The sequence below is a fragment of the Protopterus annectens genome, chromosome 5.part0 (assembly GCF_019279795.1).
Source record: "Protopterus annectens isolate FY-2018-M chromosome 5.part0, PAN1.0, whole genome shotgun sequence".
Taxonomy (NCBI): Eukaryota; Metazoa; Chordata; order Ceratodontiformes; family Protopteridae; genus Protopterus; species Protopterus annectens.
This window is the reverse complement of record NC_056735.1, coordinates 1127716053-1127731276: the sequence shown is the minus strand read 5'-3', so window position 1 is coordinate 1127731276 and position 15224 is coordinate 1127716053. Positions and strand designations below refer to the sequence as shown.

At 41.0% G+C, this 15224-nt stretch overlaps 1 protein-coding gene across 2 annotated transcripts in view; it reads right to left on the bottom strand.

The window, feature by feature from the left end:
• Positions 1–15224, bottom strand: part of EIF5B (eukaryotic translation initiation factor 5B) — a 3606765-nt gene that overhangs the window by 1381155 nt on the left and 2210386 nt on the right. The window lies entirely within an intron of this gene.

Here is a 15224-nt window from a genome sequence, read left to right as displayed (position 1 = left end):
GTGTGTGGATCTAATGGTGGTTTTGCGGACAGGGATTTACTACAGGACCAGGTAAGTGGGATTTACTACAGGCCCAGGTAGGTGTGTGTGTGTGTGTGTGTGTGAGAAAATGCCCCTGGTGCAATATACTGGTGGTTAGGCTCATGGTGGTGTGGTAGGGAATACCTCAGGCTTGAACCCTGTACCTTGTATGCAGGTGTTAAAGACCTGAATTCCCTACCCACCACCATTTGTAAAAAAATTGCAGATTTTTGCCTCGTAATTGATCTGATCTGATCCTCATAATATCTGTGGTTTATAAATGTTGGAATGCTTGATATTTGATGGTGCAGTGGTAGCATTGTTGCCTCACAGCTGCAGGTTCTCAGGTTTGCTTCTTGGCTGGGGTGCCTTCTTTGTGGGGGGGGGTCTGTATCTTCTCCCTGTGTTTGTGTGGGTTTGCTTTTGTGTCCTCCCATGTTACAAAGACATGTCTGCATTATGTCTTCCTGGGCCTCTGCTGAGAATTTTTTTTTTGTTCCAAGTCAGACTGTCCTGATTAACAAATGTTAAATAAAATTGACAGGCATCTGAATTTCAGACTTCAGGTTTCTGAATGTTTAGTTCCTTACATATTTGATGGTGCAGTGGCAGTATTGTTGCCTCACAGCTATAGGTTTCCTGGTTTGATTCTTGGCTGGGGTGCCTTCTGTGTGGAGTCTGCATCTTATCCCTGTATTTGTGTGGATTTGCTCTGGTGTCCTGCCATTTTACAAAGACATGTGTCTACAGTATTTCTCCCTGGGCCTCTGCTGAAAATTATTTTTGTTCCGTCAGAAGTAAAATTGACAGGCATTTGAATTTCAGACTTCATATTCTTCAGAAAATACATAGTAAAACAACGTTTTATTCTAGCAATAAATATATAGTAACACAACCTTTTATTATAGCAATTTTTTAAGTTTATAAGATGGCTATTTGAAATTTGTCCATATTTTTGGGATTGTAATACCCTGTTAGTGGCTTTGTCCAGGTTTTTTGTGCTAAGGTTGACAGCTATGGCAAGAACTGAATTCACTGAATATGTTTGAGGGCTGTATTCCCTCATTACTGGGTTTGTCCAGGTGTTTTGTACTAAGGGGTTGACAGCTATGGTGAGAACTGAATTCATTAAATGATAGCCATTTAAGTTTCAGTCTTCCTCTCTTTCACAAAGCAGCTGGTTTGGCGTAGTGGTATGTTGCTCTTAACTGTTTTGCACAGGGACCTTGGCAGTAAAATGTACGGTGGTAACACAGCATTTTTCTTTCACAAAGCAGGTGATTTGGCATAGTGGTATGTTGTTCTGACTCTCTTGCACAGGGACCTTGGCAGTAAAATGTATGGTGGTAACAGCATTTTATTCTAGCAGCTTTCCAAGATTATACAAGCAATGTTTAATGTGTCCCTGTTTTTTGTCCTTTTGACCCACCCCAATAAATTTGGCTTTTTCCAGACTTTTTGTGCTGCGAAGTTGAGATGCAGTTGAGTACTGAGTAGATTTTACCAGGAGCTGAGAGCTGCAGGGGAAGAGAAGTTTAGTGCGGATTATGCTAAGTCAGCTCACATTGCTAATAGCACAAAAGGTTGTGTACTTGCTTTTGATGCAGAAGGTTGTTGGTTCTACTCCCATAAGGGGTGAATGCTGCCGTACTGAAAATTAAGATACTAACTATGAGCCTGTTATCAGTTTGCCATCCATTTCCTATTGCAATATTACTAGCTTATTTTTAATGTAATTTAGGCAATTTATTCCTCAGGGGCATCAGACACTATTTTTCGATGAAACCATGAAATATAAAGGTGATTGCTAGCACCAACCTCTTCATTACAGATTTATTTAACGAGGAATTACTTAGATGACTTTTTTACTACTTCAGAGATTGTGCATATTTACTGATAATGGTGGACTGTAGAATTGTGCATATTTACTGATAATAGTGGACTGTAGAAGTTTGAGTAGACTTTTATGATGGAAATGTTCTGAATTGGACAGTTTTGTTTCATTGTTTACTGGAAAAATGTTCAAAGCAATAGGAAGGTGTATCAAAGAGCACACGTATGTTTCATATGTAAGGGGCCTATGATTTGAAAACAGCCCAGAATTAATTTTTACCTGCCACGGGTAAAATGTATTTTCTTTGAATGTGGGTTTTAATGTAGTTTCAATGAATGTGAGTTTCAAGGGTAGAGGAGGTGTAATGCCAAGTTTGTTTAGCAGATGTCTTGGTGTTTGTGCTGTAAAATGCAAAATAAAACTTTCAAATGAAGTTCAAATCATCATAGAAGTAAATCAATATGCACATTAGTGTTGATGGTAAATGGAGTGAAATAGCAAAGTAATGGATCATTGGAATGGCTGCAGGGAGGCTCCATTTGACCATGGTTTTGTGAGGGGGAAGGGCGACAAACTTAGACAGCCCCAGCTGAACTATACCTCCCAACTGTCCAGATTTTCAAAGAATGAATAGATTTTTTGCTTCTTATTTTTGGTTTGTTCCTCATAAGATTTGTGGTTTTCTGGCAAATCATTTAGGAATTAAGTCACTAAATAATGACACACTAGTTTCAGACTTCATAACCTTCAGAAAAATGCATGCTAAAGTAAGACTTGTTCTATCAACTGTCCCAGTTTATAGAAGAGCAATTTTTAGTACTGTTTATATGTTCCCCCAATATATTTGGACTTGTCCAGATTTATTGCATTAACAGGTTGAGAGGTACATGCAAATAAATTGCTTTATAGAATTAGGCATAGCCAAACCTCTGAAATGTCCCTGATTTTGACTCAAAATATTGCTCTTCCCCTAATGATCCCTCCGCAAAATAGCAATTTTGGAAGAAAACATGGAGGGTTTATAATTAAGAAATGACTGTAATAATCAGATTACTTTTATTTCAGAAATGCATGTAGATTATTTTATTTTGTCAGCTGCTCAAGTTAGCAGTACTAATATTAAAGTGTCCCTTCTTTGACAGGTTCCCAGCTGTATTGTGTTCCTATTTTATATTTTTACATCACATTTTTGGTCCATTTTTCATAAAATTGTGTTTTTTGGCAAATTAGTGACAAATAAAGACTGAAGTTAGAAAATAATGACAGACATTTGAGTTTCAGATTTCATACCATTCAGAAAATTCATACAAATGCAAGACCTCTATTAGCTTTCTAAGTTTATAAGAGCAATATTTTAAAAATTGTCCTTATTTTTGGGCCTTTGTCCCATTTCTTTGTAGGGCTTTGTCCAGATTTCTTGCTCTGAGGTTGAGAGATATGACAAATGTGTCAGGGCCATCACAAGTCAGCCAGAGACATTTCAAACTGTGACATACTTGTTACACCCCACTCCCCCATGTAGTGACTCTGGATGTGTCGAAGCAAGGCAAGGAGTAGTTATGCAGTGTAAATGTACAGAGAATCCCACCCATCCAAGGTAGACACAAGTACTAGAGTGGCTTTTCATCTGTCCTTGATTTTTACAGAATGGTCTGGTTTCTGTCATATTTTTTGTACTGTTGATTTATGCTTATTACTCAAAGTGCCTGTTGCTCTGTGTTTAAGTAGCAATACTTTAATGACCATCAGGGTAAGCTTGCCTGAGATTGCAAGATGCAAGTAAGCTTTAATAAACATACTGTTAAAGAATTGCCAACATTGAAAGCCTTTCTGTTGCCATGTAGAGAATACTTAACTAGATAATGTATAAGCCTTGGGTATTGAAATGCATATGCCAGTATTTGTAATAAAGGACAGAATTACATTATTTTAAGAGTCTCATCACACTTGGAGACTTCCAGTCATCTCTGCAGGCTTTACCCGTAAACTGAATGCCAATCGTGTGGTCCATAACCTGTACAGTAATCCTTTTAAGCAATGTATCTTGAGCTTCTTTCTTGTTTGCTTTTCATTTTTTACTTTGATCATGTTTTCCCCATGAAACAAGATGTCAGGCAGCAGGTCTTTTTTTGGATAAGGAACATTTTTACAAGTGGGAGCATCAGAGATTTCTACTTTCAGCATGTTACTTGTTACTTGAATAAAGCTGAATATAAATTATAATTAGAACTGCAATGCAAGAAGTGGTTTGAGTTGAGTGCTGCTTGTTTTTCTTGTACTTGATTTTGACTGGCGTTCCATTAATGTATTTAAAAAAAAAGTAATTTATTTTTTCATGCCTCACAACCTTTTTTGTTTCCATCTAGATATTAAGCTGTCATGCAGCCAATGCATTGAAATATTTTTATTCTTCTACACTTCATTTTGTCTTGATTGGACTCTCATGACGACTGTTTGGCACCCAGTGCAGTATATTTAGTTTTTGTGGTTTGCTACTACAGGTGTGTGTGTGTGTGTGTGTGTGTGTGTGTGTGTGTGTGTGTGTGGTAGGGAATACCTCAGGCTTGAACCCTGTACCTTGTATGCAGGTGTTAAAGACCTGAATTCCACCCCCACCCACCATTTGTAAAAAAAAAAAAACTGCAGATTTTTGCCTCATATTTGATCTGATCTGTTGCCTCATAATATCTGTGGTTTGTAAATGTTGCAATGCTTGATATTTGATGGTGCAGTGGTAGCATTGTTGCCTCACAGCTGCAGGTTCTCAGGTTTGCTTCTTGGCTGGGGTGCCTTCTTTGTGGGGTCTTTATCTTCTCCCTGTGTTTGTGTGGGTTTGCTTTTGTGTCCTCCCATGTTACAAAGACATGTCTGCATTATTTCTTCCTGGGCCTCTGTTGAATTTTTTTTTTGTTCCAAGTCAGACTGTCCTGATTAACAAATGTTAAATAAAATTGACAGGCATTTGAATTTCAGACTTCAGGTTTCTGAATGTTTAAGTCCTTGCATATTTGATGGTGCAGTGGTAGTATTGTTGCCTCACAGCTACAGGTTTTCTGGTTTGATTCTTGACTGGGGTGCCTTCTGTGTGGAGTCTGCATCTCCTCCCTGTGTTTGTGTGGATTTGCTCTGGTGCCCTGTCATTTTACAAAGATGTGTCAGCAGTATTTCTCCCTGGGTCTCTGCTGAAAATTGTTTTTATTCTGTCAGCAGTAAAATTGACAGGCATTTGAATTTCAGACTTCATGATCTTCAGAAAATACATAGTAACACAACCGTAACACAACCTTTTATTCTAGTAATTTTCTAAGTTTATAAGATGAATATTTGAATTTTGTTCCTATTTTTGGGACTGTATTCCCCCATTATTGGCTTCGTCCAGGTTTTTTGTGTTAAGGTTGACAGCTATGGCAAGAACTGAATTCACAATGTTTGAGGGCTGTATTCCCTCATTACTGGGTTTGTCCAGGTGTTTTGTACTAAGGGGTTGACAGCTATGGTGAGAACGGAATTCACTAAATGACAGCCATTTAAGTTTCAGTCTTCCTCTTTTACAAAGCAGATGATTTGGCGTAGTGGTATGTTGCTTTGACTGTTTTGCACAGGGAGCTTGGCAGTAAAATGTATGGTTCTAGCAACTTTCCAAGATTATACAAGCAATGTTTGTGTCCCTGGTTTTTGGGCTTTTGACCCCCCCCCCCCCAATACATTTTGGCTCTCTCCAGTTTTCTTGTGCTGCGAAGTTGAGTATTGAGTAGATTTTACAAGGAGCTGAGAGCTGCAGGGGAACAGAAGTTTGGTGTTGCTTAAGTGAAGTTCGTTTGCCTTGTTAATAGCACAACAGGTTGTGTACTTGCCTTTGATGCAGAAGGCTGTGGGTTCTACTCCCACAAGGGGTGGATGCTGCCGTACTGAGAATGTTCTCCTTGGTGAAGATACTAACTATGAGTCCGTTATCAGTTTGCCATCCATTTCCTCTTGCAATATTACTAGCTTATCATTTTTTTAATGTAATATAGGCAGTTTATTCCTGAGGGGCAACAGGCACTTTATTTTTCGATGAAACCATGAAATATAAAGGTGTTTGCTGGCAGCAACCTCTTCATTAGTTATAGATTTCTTTAATGTGGAATTATTTAGATGACTTTTACTTCTTCAGAGATAGTGCATATTTACTGATAATGGACTGTGTAGAATAGTGCATATTTACTGATAATGGTGGACTGTAGAATTGTGCATATTTACTGATAGTGGTGGACTGTAGAATTGTGCATATTTACTGATAATGGTGGACTGTGGAAGTCTGAGTAGACTTTTATGATAAATGTTCTGAACTGGGCAGTTTTGACATTATGGGTGCATGCATTTTGTTTCATTGCTTACTGGAAAAATGTTCAAAACAAATTTAAAACGCCCTCTAACTGTAATATATTGTACAAGGAATATAATTTAGTACAATGAGGAAGGTGTATCAAAGAGCACATGTATGTTTCATATGCAAGGGGCCTATGATTTGAAAACAGCCCAAAATTAATCTTTTATCTGCCAATGGCAAAATGTATTTTCTTTGAATGTGGGTTTCAATACTGTTTCAATGAATGTGAGTTTCAAGGGCAGAGAAGTTTTAATGCCAAGTTTTCATTGTGAGACTGCATTGCTTTGTTTAGTAGATGACTTAGTGTTTGTGCTGTAAAATACAAAATAAAACTTTCAAATGAAGTCCAACTCATCATAGAAGTAAAGCAGTATGCACATTAGTGTTTATAAGTAAATGGAGTGAAATAGCCAAGTAATGGTTCATTGGAATGGCTGCAGAGGCTCCATTCAACCATGATTTTGTCAGGGGGGGGGAGGGCAGCAAACTCAGACAGGCCCATCTGAACTATACCTCCCAACTGTCCAGATTTTCAAAGAATGAATAGATTTTTGCTTCTTATTTTTGATTTGTTCTTCATAAAATTTGTAGTTTTCTGGCAAATCATTTAGAAATGAAGACACTAAATAATGAAACACTTTGAAACTAATGAGTTTCAGACTTCATAACCTTCAGAAAAATGCATGCTAAAGTTAACTGTTATTCTATCAACTGTCTCAATTTATACAAGAGCAATTTTTAGTACTGTTTATATGTTCCCCCAATATATTTGGCCTTGTTCAGTAAATTGCTTTATAGAATTAGGCACAGCCAACCTCTCAACTGTCCTAGATTTTGGCTCAAAATGTTGCTCTTCCCCCTAATAATCCCTCCGCAAAATAGCAATTTTGGAAGAAAACATGGAGGGTTTACAATTAGGAAATACCTGTAATAATCAGTTATAGATTACTTGAAATGCATGTAGATTCATTTATTTTGTCAGCTGTTCAAGTTAGCATTACTAATGTTAAAGTGTCCCTTCTTTGACAGGTTCCCAGCTGTATTGTGTGGCTATTTTATATTTTTGCATCACATTTGGTCCATTTTTCATAAAATTGTGTTTTTTGGCAAATTAGTGACAAATCACTAAAGATTGTAGTTAGAAAATAATGACAGACATTTGAGTTTCAGATTTTATACCCTTCAGAAAAGTCATACTAATGCAAAACCTATTATCTTTCTAAGTTTATTAGAGCAATATTTAAAAACTGTCCTTATTTTTGGGCATTTGTCCCACTTCTGTGTATGGCTTTGTCCAGATTTCTTGCTCTGAGGTTGAGAGGTATGACAAATGTGTCAGGGCCGTCAGTCAGCCAGAGACATTTCAAATTGTGACATACTTGTTGCACCCCACTCCACCATGTAGTGACTCTGGATGTGTACAAGCAAGGCAAGGAGTAGTTATGCAGTGTAAATGTGCAGTGTGTCCTCCCTATCTAAGGTAGACACAAGTACTACAGTGGATTTTCATCTGTCCTTGATTTTGCAGAAAGGTCTGGTTTCTGTCATATTTTTGTACTGTTGATTTATGCTTATTACTCAAAGTGCCTGTTGCTCTGTGCAATGCTTTAACGACCATAAGGTAAGCTTGTCTGAGATCGTAAGATGCAAGTAAGCTTTAATAAGCATACTGTTAAAGAACTGCCAACATTGAAAGCCTTTCTGTTGTTGCCATGCAGAGAATACTTGACTAGATAATGTATAAGCCTTGGGTATTAAAGGACAGGATTCCATTATTTTAAAAAGCTCATTACACTTGTTGGAGACTTCCAGTCATCTCTACAGACTTTACCCGTAAACTAAACAGAATGCCAATGATCATGTGTGGTCCATAACCTGTACAGTAATCCTTTAAGCAATGTATCTTGAGCTTGTTTCTTGTTTGCTTTTCATTTTTTACTTACATGTTTTCCCCATGAAACAAGTAGATAGTTGTCAGGTAGCAGGTCTTTTTTGGATAAGAAACATTTTTACAAGTAGGGGCATCACAGAGATTTCTACTTTCAGCATGTTACTTGGTACTTTAATAAAGCTGAATATAAATTATAATTAGAACTGCAGTGCAAGGAGAAGTGGTTTGAGGTGAGTGCTTCTGTTTTTTCTTGTACTTGATTTTGACTGGCATTCCAGTAATGTATTTAAAAAGTAATTTATTTTTTCATGCCTCACAATCTTTTGTTTCCATCTAGATATTAAGTAATGTGTCATGCAGCCAATGCATTGAAATATTTTTATTCTTCTACACTTATTTTTGTCTTGATTGGACTCTCATAATGATGGTTTGCCACCCAGGGCAGCATATTTTTAAAGTTAGTTTTTGTGGTTTTGAGCATAGCTCCTCCCCTTTCTAGTTGGCCACACCCCTTCCCAGTGACCCCACCCATTCAGCTGTCTCCTGCAGCCCCCCTTTGATTTGGTCACCAGCCGCCACTGCAGGTAAGCTTCTTTTAAGTCTAGGGTTGCAGGCCAGGAATCCTTGACTAGCACAGGAAGCAGCTGTTGGTGAGTTAGCATGAATTTTGGAACCACCAGAAAGGTGTTGAGAATAGACAAATCCAGGTTAGGATGCCAGGAGTTTTCTTTTCTGGGAACCAGGAACAGTCTTGAATAAAAGCTTTGAATAAAAGCCTTGTCCCCTTTGTTCTGCTGGGACAGGTTGAATAGCCTTGGTGCTGAGGAGAGAGAGTACTTGCTTTTGGGCCTCCGTCCACTGGTTTGGGGGGAGGTCTGACCATCCACTTAGGGTTGGGAGTGTGTGGTAGTGGAATCTGTATCCTAGGGAAAACAATGTTTAAAACACATTTGTCTTGGGTAATGTATTCCCAGTTTTTTGCATGCACGGCGAGCTTTCCTCCAGGGTGCAAGTAGTTGAGCAAGGCTTGGAGGAGTTAAGGATAAGTCATTGTGCAATTTTACCATAGGGGTTGGCTTAGTACTCCCTGCTTTGGATGTGGGAGCACCCCGCCACTTAGATCTGTGCATAACATGAGACTGAAGTTTCGGTGGTCTGCTGCCCCTAGGTTTGGACTGAGAAGGCCTGGAAGGGACTGGAAAGGACCAGTTTTTTGAAGGCCAATGCCTACTGAATGTATGCGGCGGTACTTGTAAGAAATCTAACAGTTTGCATAGATTTAGCTTTTTCCTCCATCCTTTTCAGGACTACTACTGCTTTACAGCCAAATAGGCGCTCTTGTTTTAAGGGCGCATCCAGCAATTTTGCTTTTACATGATCTGGCAAGTTGTGTTCCTTAAGCCAAGAATGCCTTCTAAGTACAGATCCAGTGACAGCAGCCATGCAAGATGCTTCTAAAGCATCAAAACCACTCTACAAAGTATGTTTACCAACTTGGTCAGCAGAATGCATTAGCTCTTGTAAATCTTTGTGTTCTGCAGAGTCAGGAATCAACATAATTTTCTGTTTAATTAGCCCCATAATATGCTGCTGATACTTTGTAACATATGAAACTGGCAATTTAAAGCCCCAATGGCCAGAGTAGCAGAGGTGTATACCTTCTTACCCCATCTAAAGCCCTAGAATCCTTGTCAGAAGGATTTTTGGCAGTAGTAGCCTTAATACCTTTTGGTCCTTGGGAAATGGTCTCTGGATCCGCAGTAAAACTCTTAAAAAAGAATTTGAGAGAGTCAGGTGCTCTATAGTACCTGTCAGGTTTCCTGGGAGCTGGAGGCAAAGTATCCGGGGTAAGTCAGGATTCCAAGAAAACCTCTACAATTTCCAGAACAGGAGGGACAGCTAGAAGCCTGTGCTGAGGCAAGTTTAAATATTCCCTGAGTCTCTTTTTGGACTGAGAATAGTCCTGACTTTCCCAGTGGAAATGCTCTCTAAGGGTTTGCAACATTTCACCAAAAGAAAAATCTTCCGGAGGGTAAGCAGAGGGAATGGAATCCTCTGCATCAGAATCCTCTGCATCAGAATCCTCATAGTTAGATAAGGGTATGTCCAGGTAGTCAGAAGGAACAGAGATATCAGATTCCTGATCAGAAGAATCAAATGAAATTCAGTTCTAGGTCTCTTGTAGGGGGAAAGCTGGCTTCCCTAATTCAAGTAATAAGGTCTTCAGCCATTCTAATCATTTGTTTTTGAAGCATGTGGGCCTGAGAATGCGCTTTGGTCGTCGGTTTCCTAGGCGTAGTGTGAACTTTAGGCCTGAGGAATTCGGTATTTTTGGCTTGAAACAGTCGTCAGTTTAACATGAAAATCAGTAGACCTGAACACACCCTCAGAAGTCGGTGCCTGCACAGTGGCTCCGGACTCATCCAAGGTAGAGACATATGCAGGTTCCACAGTCGAAGAAGCATCTCGCGGCATACTGGACTCCAAATGGGTCTCAGTAGAGGCCTGCGGATCTGTAGAAGAGGGTATCAGGGGCTGCAAAAGTGCCTCCCTCAGTACTGGCAGACTGGCGACTAGCTTAACGGAAGAGTTGTCGGCAGTTTTGGACCTATGCTGTCTGTTCTCTATCTTTATCCTTGCGGTTTTTTCAGAAGATCGGTAGTCGGATAGCTTAACGAAGCCATTTCAGAGTACGGAGATCAAGAGTGAAAGTATTTAGCTACAAAAATAGCCTGACGACGAATAGTTCGGGCATTGAACAAGGCACAAAACCGACAGCGAGGGATGCCGTGGTCTAGGCCTAAACAGGTGATGCAGTAAGAACGTCAATCTCTATGAGGTATTTGTTTTCCACACGCAAGACAATTATTAATTTTTTCTGACATTGGTTAGAGCGAGAAAAAAGGATCTCCAACGGGGTACTTATCTTTTAGAAAACTTCAGGTCTGAAACTCGAAAACGAAAATTTCAGGAGTCGGCTGACTGGCACTTGCAAACTGCTTTTGCTTCGGGCACCGCACTGCAAGAAAGGCTGATGTAATGGCATCGGCTGCATGTTTTACACCCCTGACGACCTGACGTCATGGAAGAAGCGACAGCATCCGTCACAGAAATTCCAAGACTTTGGTATTCAGGCTGGCTGAGGGATACCTGCAGGCAGATAACCCAAATGTGATGACTGCAACAGTGAAACACGAAGAACATCAACAACAAGTAAGCCCTGAGCACAAATAAGGCCTTCAACTGACCCAGGTAATTATAGACCCATAAGACTTCCCAGCCTCATCTGTAAAGTTACAAAAACAAATGTGGAATAAATATGGACTACAAACTCTTGATCTAAGCTAGCTTGGATTCATTAAGGAAGATCCTACCTACTTATCCCTGTCGACTTCTTCAAAAATTTAATGAAGCAATGGATGAGGGCACATCAGTACACAGTGCATGTTTAGACCCTGCAAAGGTGTTTGACAGCATCCAACACAAACTGTCCCAGTTAAACATAAATCCTTATGCAAACCTAAACATAGCAAACTGATACACAAACAGAATTAAGGAAAATAGGGTGGGTGGTTCTACTTACTCTGAAAGACCTGCTACCAGCAGTGTACCCCCAGGTTTCACTCCCTGGGCCATTCCTCTGTGTAAAAGAGTTAATTCTGTCACAGAGGATTCACTACCTGCTGTGGTCAGATAACAGTCAGTAAACAGACTACTTAAGAAAAGAGCACATTCTGCTAATCAAAACAATTGTACTTAGTTAAAAAAATTTTTAAGCCATCACTTTTGTATACCTGACCACAGGTTCTACATGGACAGGGATGGCAAATGACCAGGAGAGAGGGAAAGAATGGTCTCCAACCAAAACATTTCTAGGATAATAATTTCCAATTTCTGAAGTCGGCAGTTTACAGAGAAAGTTTTTGAATCCTCTCTCATGAAAAAGTACAGTTGTGTATACTTACCATAAATGTAGATGTTAGAGTATTTACTGTTGCAGTCATCACATTTGAGTTATCCCTGCTAGGGTAGCCCTCAGTTGGCCCAAATACCAGAGGCTTAGTATTTCTGCGTTGGTTGCCATTGCTCCAGGGCTGATGTCAGGTCGTCAGTGGTATAAAATAAGGCAGCCAACGCCATTACATCAGTTTTTCTTGCCCTGTAAGGAGCCCCCAAGAGGGAGCTAAGTTATGATGGAAGAACAACACCAGTAGAAAGTAAATACTATAAATTCCTTGTAAGGAGAGAGAGAGAGAGATATTGAGAGAGAGACAAGGGGGATGGAGGAAGGGAAACCAGGACTGCAACAGTGAATACACTTGAACATTTACATTTATGTTAAGTGTACACAACTGTACTATGTTATTCGTGTTTCACTGCTGCAGTCATCAAATGTGGGTTGATTCCCAAAGCTGAAGAAAAGGGTGGAGACAGTCAAGAAGACTGGGGGCTGGCTAGGATGCCCTGCAAGACTGTGGTGGCAAAGCCTGCCCTGGATTTGGAGAAGATAAGCAGGTGATAATGTTTGAAGGTATGAACAGATGTCCATGTTGCAGCCACCAGGATGTCCTTGGTGGGGACCCCTCTGAGGAAAGCTGCAAAAGTGGAGGTTGCTCTGGTAGAATGTGTCCTGACCCTCTTGGGGGGAGGTTTCCCGTGTTGCTTATAGCAGAAATGGATGCAGTGTGCTATGGAAATGGCTTGCTTGGATATAGCCTTGCCCTCTGCTCCTGCGTCAAAACTAATCAGTCTTTCTAAATGATTTAGTCCTGTCTAGGAAGAATCTGAGCTGTCTGTGCAGATCTAGCGTGCGCAGAATCCTTTCCCCCTTGTTTTGTGGGTTAGGGAAAAAGATGGGCAAATTAATGGATTGGTTGAGAACCACAATGGACACATTTGGCATGAAGGATGGGTTAAGACCCAGGTCCAGGTAGGTCAGCATGGAAAATGATGAAGGGCTCTACAGCCATTAGTGCATGTAGCTCGGATGCTCTGTGTAAGTAGGTCTCTTTTACGTCTAGGGTGGCTAACCAAGAATCCTTGGAGAGCATAGGCAGAAGCTGCTGAAGGGTGAGCATTCTGAATTTTGGTATCACCAGAAAAGTGTTTAGAATGGGTAGATCGAGGAAGGGGCACCAGGTGCCTTCTTTTCTGGGTAGCAGGATGAGTCTGGAGTAGAAGCCTTGGCCTGTCTGTTCTGCAGGAACATGCTCTATTGCCCTTGCAAACAGCAGGGAAAGGACTTGCTTTTTGGCCTCTGCCCACTGGTTTAGGGGAAGATCTGGGAACCCTTTTGGGGTTGGGTAGTGTGTGGAAATAAAGTTTGCACCCCTGGGACACTACGTTGAGGACCCAGTGGTAGTTGGTAATAGTGGCCCAGGTGCTTGCATGGAAGGAGAGTTTTCCTCCTGGGGCAAGAGCAGGTGGGCAGAGGGAGGGGTAGAAGTAGAAAGTCATTGTGAGTTCTTACCATGAGGGGGTGGCTTAGCACTCCCTGGTTTTGAAGAGGAGGAATTCCACTGCTTAGATCTCTGCAATCCCTGGGGCTGTTGTCTGGGAGGCCTGCTTCCTTAGGGTCTGGGCTGAGCTGACCTGGTGGGGGCAGGAAAGGACCAGTGCTTGGAAGAGCAATGCCTACTGAACCTTGGTGGCTGGACCTGTAAGAAGTCTTCAACTGTCTGCATAGATTTAGCTTTTTCTTCCATCTTTTTAAGACCACCTCTCTCTGTCTTGGTACCAAATAAGTTGTCTTTGTGCAAGGGTGTGTCCAATAACTTGGATTTGACATGGTCTGGCAAGGGCTGTTCCTTAGGCCAAGCATGCCTTCTAAGGACAGAAAACCAGTGACTGCTGTCTTTCCAGATGCTTCTAGGGCAACAAAACCACACTAAGGTGTGCTTAGTTACTTGACTTGCAGAAGGCATTAACTCTTGCAACTCTATTTTCTGCACAAGCAGGAAAAGACGACATTTTTTGTTCGAGTTCCATGGTATGTTGCTGATATTTCAGCATATGGAAATGACAATTTAGTGCTCTAATAGCAAGAGTAGCACAGGTGTATACGTTTTTTACCCCATCTGTCTAATGCTCGGGAATCCCTGTCTGAGGGGGTGGGTTCGTATCAGAAGTTGCTTTAATTCTTTAAGGTCCTTGAGAGAGAACCTCGAAGTCAGCAGTAGGATTTTTGAAAACAAATTTGTGAGGGTCAGGGACTCTATAGTACCTGTCAGATTTCCTTGGAGCAGGAAGGAGGGTGTCAGGAGTCAAACTGGATTCCATAAAAACATCATCCACAACCATCCAGGACAGGAAGAATGGCCAGAGGTCTGTGCTGTGGAAGATCTAAGAATTCCCTGAGTCTCTTTTTAGACTGAGGGTAGGCCTGACATTCCCACTGGAAATGCTCCCTTAAAGTATGTAAGGTTTCCCCAAAGGAAAAGTCCTCTGGTGAAGAGGCTGAAGGAATGGATTCCTCTGCATCAGAATCCTCATAAGCAGAGAGGGGTTGCATATCTTCATATTCAGATGCATCAGAGTCATCAGACTCCTGTTCAGCTAAAACTACTGGGGACAAATCTTTTTTTCTTTTGGAAGGGGTAGCCTGGCTTCCCCTGATAAGCATTATAAGGCCTTCCGCCATTTTAAGCATTTGAGACTGAGGCAAGGAAGTGCCTGAGATTGGGTCGTCGGTTTCTTGGGTGTGTTTCGTACCCCGGTTCTTAGAACCTCTACAGTTTTCGAAAAAAACGGTAGATGTGAAAGAGGTCGGTCTGTGTTGAGAATCGGTAGTGAGAAGTACTTCCACGGAAACCGGTGCCTGCGCAGCTGCTACGGACCCATCCAAGTTAGATACATCCTGCAGGATCCTTAATCGATTAAGATTCTCACGGCATACCGGACTCCAAAAGGGTCTCTGCAGCGGCCTGTGAATTCACAGCAACGGGCATCAGGGGCTGCGAAAGCACCTCACTGAGGACCGGAGAACTAACGACTAGCTTAATGGAAGCGTCATCGGTAGTTTTGGACCTGTGTGGTCTCTGTCTTTATCCTTGCATTTTTCGGGAAGATCTGCTGTCGGATGGCTTACTGAAGCCTTATCAGAATTC